A 5,657-nucleotide genomic window follows, 5' to 3' on the forward strand; every position below is an offset into this window, starting at 1 on the left:
TTTAGTATTGTTGATCTGGAAGAACTAAGACTTCAAGTTAAAAATGACTTGTGAAAATAGGAAACTAGTTTTTGAAAACAAATTATATATACATATAACTAAAACAAATTATATATTTTTTGCATGAAAAATAAAATGACTATAAATAAAACTATGTTTCCAAATAATTTTATAATGAGAAACTTACTGTTGGAAAGTTAATGTTGCTGGGTGACACTGGTATATGAAGAACTGGTGATTAATGTTAGAAAGTTTTTGTTGTTTAATGTCAACTTTTGAAACTGGAATATCAATGGTTGTAGAAATATTAATATCTGCAGCTATGTCTAGTTTAAAGTTGGTCTTTGACACTGGTATGTTACTACCTGTTTACCCCCCAGTGGCATAGCTGTATGTCTGCGGAGTTACAACGTTAGAAACTGGATTTCGATACCAGTGGTGGGCAGAGCACAGATAGCCCATTTTGTATCTTTGTGCTTGACTTCAAACAAATACTACCATTTAAACGATGTTGATTTCTACAGCTGCATGTTTAATGTTGACCTTTGAAACTGGTATGTTATGTCTAACAACAACGTAGGATCATTAATGGATCCAATTCATATCAAAATAGTTTATTTCTCTGTTTTTATAAAAAAAACACCTTTTGCTCAATAATATTTAACATTTTTATATTACTTATATGTACCCAAAAATAAATTTACCCTAATGTTAACCTACTAACACAGCCTATCTGAGAATTGAACTCAACCATAATTTAACAATAGATTGAATATTAGAAAACGTGTTTCCGTTTAATGATGAAATCAAATAGTTAAATAAATCCATGATTGTGTATCAGTACGAAAGTTCGAGTGGCAAAGAAACGTCTAGACGAACGACAGCCAGGAGACAAGAACCAACCAAAATGCATCTGAACTTCAGAACGGAAAACCTAACACAGTAGCAGAACAGATACTCAACTGTAAAGACAGTCCACCGAACAAGGGACACTTCAAAATCCCTATCAGACAGAATGAGAGAGATTTAGGTGCTCGTAAACCTAAAACGATAATACTGAGAAACCCCAAGAACTGGAAACAAGCTTTGACGGTTTTAATTTGGGATATGTATTTACACATGAATTACTGAATTAACCATCAGCAAGAAATGTTATAATATAGTAAATAACGTAAGTTGCAGTGAACTAAGATTTTAATATCAAACAACTGTTATTAGAAAACAGACTTGAAACATGAGTTTAACGTTCAGCAGAAACTTACTTTAGTGATAATCCTTATCGAACCAGCATCCTTCTAGCCTATCCTCAGCTAGTAATATTTAACTTCCTATTACAAGGAACTTAGGAACATCTCTTTCTATTCTTGACTGTCCAATCAGAGACCATAGAAATGAAGACAGCTTTTTTACAATTTAACTTCTGCAGGAAACATCGTCTATTGGTTAAACGTTAGAAGTATTCTTGAGATCTACTGAATCCCACCCAAACCGTTTCGTAACCAGATCTCATTGTTACTTATAAATATAAAAGAAACGAATTTTTACAGAGCTGAAAACTCCCTATCGGAAATCTAGAGAACATCAACCAAAAGGTAAGTTATTCTACCCTTATTATGAAAGTTATACCACAATATATTTTACGTAAACTTAATCCATTATCACATAGAAGATTAGTTTAAGGAAACGTCAGTAATATTCAGGTTATTCAATATATTTAAGTCTTTTGTCAGAAATTTCTTCTATGTATGTGGTTAAAGTGATAAAAGAAACGAAGATACGAACTAAAGAATGTAAACAAACGGATAATTTTTGTCTAGTTTTAAAGTACATTTCTATCCATCTGACATATCTGTTAAAGAACAAACCGGATTTGTTGTCACTTTGTGTTCATCACTGTAGTATCTTAGTTACTCAGTCTGTTTACTTTATTATTTTATGATTAAAAGGTGGGTTATTTGCGGTGAAGGATGAAAACGACACTTGTTGTAGTTCTTGTCGTCTGCTTGTTGTTGGGTTGTTTCATTCTTCCTGCAGTTGAAGGTCAGAGGATTAGAATATCAGAACATAGAAGATATGGTGGAGGGATTAGTGGAGGATATGATGGAGAATATCGTGGCAATGGAAGCTATCAGGGATAAATAAAGGAGGTTATAAACATCAACAGTTTAAGGTAAGGCTGTATAAACATTAATTGATATAAACTACATTGTTAAAAAACAACAACTCTGCATCACATTAATATTAGTGTGTTTAAAAGTAACTAGTTTTATTAATTATTTACAGAAACTCAGCCGCCATTACAGAGTAATTCTGGGTGGAGGAGCTGTGTCAGCAAGTTTAACATTAGTTGTTCTGTTCTACTTTTATTAGTTTGGGAAGAGAACGTCGATCATCTTATATATGATCATACTATATTCTGGAATGTTTGTGGAGGTCACGTGCCCTGTGCTCCAATAAGATTAATAGATAGTTTAATAAAATATTATCAGCGTAACGTTACAGTATTTTAGAATTAGCTACTTTAAGTAACGTAACCTGATAAAAGTTTGGTTGGGATATTCAGGATATCACAACCTAAACAATAACGATCCCATCACTTTTTATTATATGACCACCAGTTATTAATAAGTTACATCAGTATTTAACATTATGTTACGTCTTCTGTTGACAATAGAGATTTGAACGATTGAACACAAAGGTGTCGACCTGCATCTCTGTTAATAATAGTTGAATTTATTGATGTGTTTTAAAAATTATGTTCTGTTTGATTATTCCAACAATTAATATTCTTGTTACCTTGGTTATGGTATCTTGTGAATAAGAACAGTTGTGGATATTAAAGACTTGTGTAAGCTATAATAATGTATATACTGTGTTGTATGGTACGTTATAAGCATTTCGTATTTGTATTAATAACTGTGTTTACACTTTAATTATTTTCTCTTTACATGCAGATAATCAGACCAGGAATTTACAAGAGACTTGTCATATTGGATTATGTATTTTATAAGAAATGTTTACAGAAACTTGTTATATCTGGTGTAGGTTTTATTTTGTAAAGTAGAATACTAGACAACCCATAGAATAGTTTTACAGTCAATAAACTGTAAGTGAATAAACAGTTGTATACTTCAGTCTGTAATGTTTACAGTTAAGTCAAAGAAAAATACACAGAAAACAACGATACAAAGTCTGATAAAAATAACATTTCATACCAGACAGTCAGGTCACAATACTAACGTAGAAAAGTAATACATTTTTATCGTGCTTACAAATATTAAACATAGAATATTTCTGTTAATACCAGTCGAACAGCCTGATGAATAATTTAAACTATTTTTTGAGATACTGTCAGCTATACTGATTATGTCATTTCTACAAACTGATTTTAAATATTTTTTTCACTCACTCACAAATCACTCAGTTCATAATAAACCTGGTAAATCAAAACAAAGAGATCATGTAAAGTGATCGAATGTTCAGGAAGTTGTAAGATGTGGTGTTTTGTTCTTATGACGAACAATTTTTTATAAACTTATTGTATTTCAATGCTTTTCTGAATTTATTCAGTTGGTTCACCTGGCCATAGTTAAACAGTGAACGATCGTTTAAAAAGATCTATTATAGTAGATGCCAGTAGAGCTATTCATCTGTTAACAGTGCTTGTTTTCGCTAGGGCACTTTTTACAAAACCCTTTTTTGTACATCTTAATTAAGAACGTTTTTACTATTTAAATAGTTATAACTACATTAAATAAATATATGTCCTCGAATTTTCAATAATTAACGAACTTCCGTCTTTTTTTAGAATAATAGTTAAATTGTGTTTTATTTTGTTTCCAATTTTTAAATACATATGTCTAGAACATACTGCTCGCTAAGTATTTCACAACCTGTTTTTACTGAACATGTTCTTATATTACGTTTACTGGAATTTGAAAACGTAATGCAAATAATGATGTCTTACGGTAAGTTTACACGTAACGTAAACATCTAGGTTTTGATTCTACGCTATGGACAGAGTGTATATTAACCATTATGTAGCATAGCACCAGTAGGTTGAGAATATAACAAATTACAAAGATACACTGTAATGGTGGAAACTGGAGGAGGAACAACTAAAAGATCAGTTTAAAGAAAGAATGATGAATGAGATAACACCTAAGGAGAATGCTAATGAATGGTGGAGAGAAAACAGTAACATCATCAGGCGCATAAGGGAGGAGCTCCTTGGTAAAACATCGGGTAGGGGCGCACCCCAAGATAAAGAATCGTGGTGGTGGAATGAGGAGGTGCAGGAGAAAGTAAAGAAAAAGAAAGAGGCGAAGAAAAATTGGGATTCATCGGGCAGCGAGGAGGATGGGGAGGCAGCAAGAACGGCCAAGAAGGAAGCCTTCGTAGATGTCATTTACTGCACTCGCTTTTGCCTGCGCAACTGCCTTCTTCATCTATTCTTTATTTCTGTCTCATCACTTAGTACGCATCCTTCCTCATCTTTAATCTGTTTTATTTGTGTAAGGTCTTTAGTTGCTTTATTTCTCCTTTTCGCCAACTTATAGATCTTTTTCACTCCTACCGGTGTTTCCAATTCAAAAACCCTTCTCTCATTCTCCTCGTTCAAAAGCTTTTCGAAATATATCCTCCTGCACCTGAGATTAGTAGGGAGGAGGTAAAGAGAGCCTTGAGGAGGATGAAGAGGGGTAAGGCCACAGGACCGGATGAAATACCAGCAGAAGTGTGGAAATGTTTGGGAGATGACGGAGTCGAGGTGCTGTGGGATCTGTTCAGGAAGGTTTACGAGCAGGAGAAGCTACCAGATGAGTGGAGAGATAGCGTGATCATACCAATATACAAAGAAAAGGGTGACATCCACGACTGCGGGAACTATCGGGGTATTGAGTTGATGTCACACACAATGAAAATATGGGAAAGAGTAGTAGAAGGAAGGATAAGACAAGAAACAGAGATTGGTGAACAGCAGTTTGGATTTATGCCTGGGAGAGGGACAATGGATGTCATCTTTGTTGTCAGGCAGATGTTAGAAAAGTATGGTGAAAAACAGAGAAAGCTACATCTGGTCTTTATAGATCTGGAAAAGGCATATGACAGAGTACCGAGAGAGCAAGTGTGGAGATGCCTGAGAGAGAAGGGAGTGTCTGAAAAGTATGTGAAGTTGGTGAAGGATATGTATGAGGGAGCGAGGACGCAAGTAAGAACCAGTGTCGGGCTGATGGAGAAGTTCACAGTAACAGTTGGACTTCACCAAGGCTCTTCTCTAAGCCTGTACATCTTCGACGTGATAATGGATGTGCTGGGCCAAGGGATCATCGAACCGGCACCTTGAGACATGTTATTTGCAGATGACATAGTCCTCATAGATACCACCAGGGAGGGAGTAGAGCAGAAATTGGAGAGATGGAGGAGAGCGATGGAGGACAGAGAACTTAAGGTCAGTAGAGAGAAGACGGAGTACATGGTTTTTAATGGAGAAGAGGAAATGGGGGATGTTACTTTGCTTAACGATAAACTTAAAAGGGTAAACACCTTTAAGTATCTTGGGTCCCATGTGGCATCAAATGGTACACTCGACTCTGAAATAAGCCGTAGAATCCAGTCGGGAGAAGGAAGAGAGGAAGACCAAGGAGAAGATGGAAGGA

General features: G+C 34.9%; 1 long non-coding RNA gene across 1 annotated transcript; it reads left to right on the top strand.

The window, feature by feature from the left end:
- The first annotated feature begins 897 nt into the window (after positions 1–897).
- LOC111084495 lies at positions 898–3,134 on the top strand. The gene is made up of 3 exons (XR_002609587.1): positions 898–1,592; positions 1,947–2,170; positions 2,955–3,134. It is a non-coding gene; the product is annotated as an uncharacterized LOC111084495 (long non-coding RNA).
- The last annotated feature ends 2,523 nt before the right edge of the window (positions 3,135–5,657 follow it).

This window comes from Limulus polyphemus, unplaced genomic scaffold (assembly GCF_000517525.1).
Source record: "Limulus polyphemus unplaced genomic scaffold, Limulus_polyphemus-2.1.2 Scaffold77270, whole genome shotgun sequence".
NCBI lineage: Eukaryota > Metazoa > Arthropoda > Merostomata > Xiphosura > Limulidae > Limulus > Limulus polyphemus.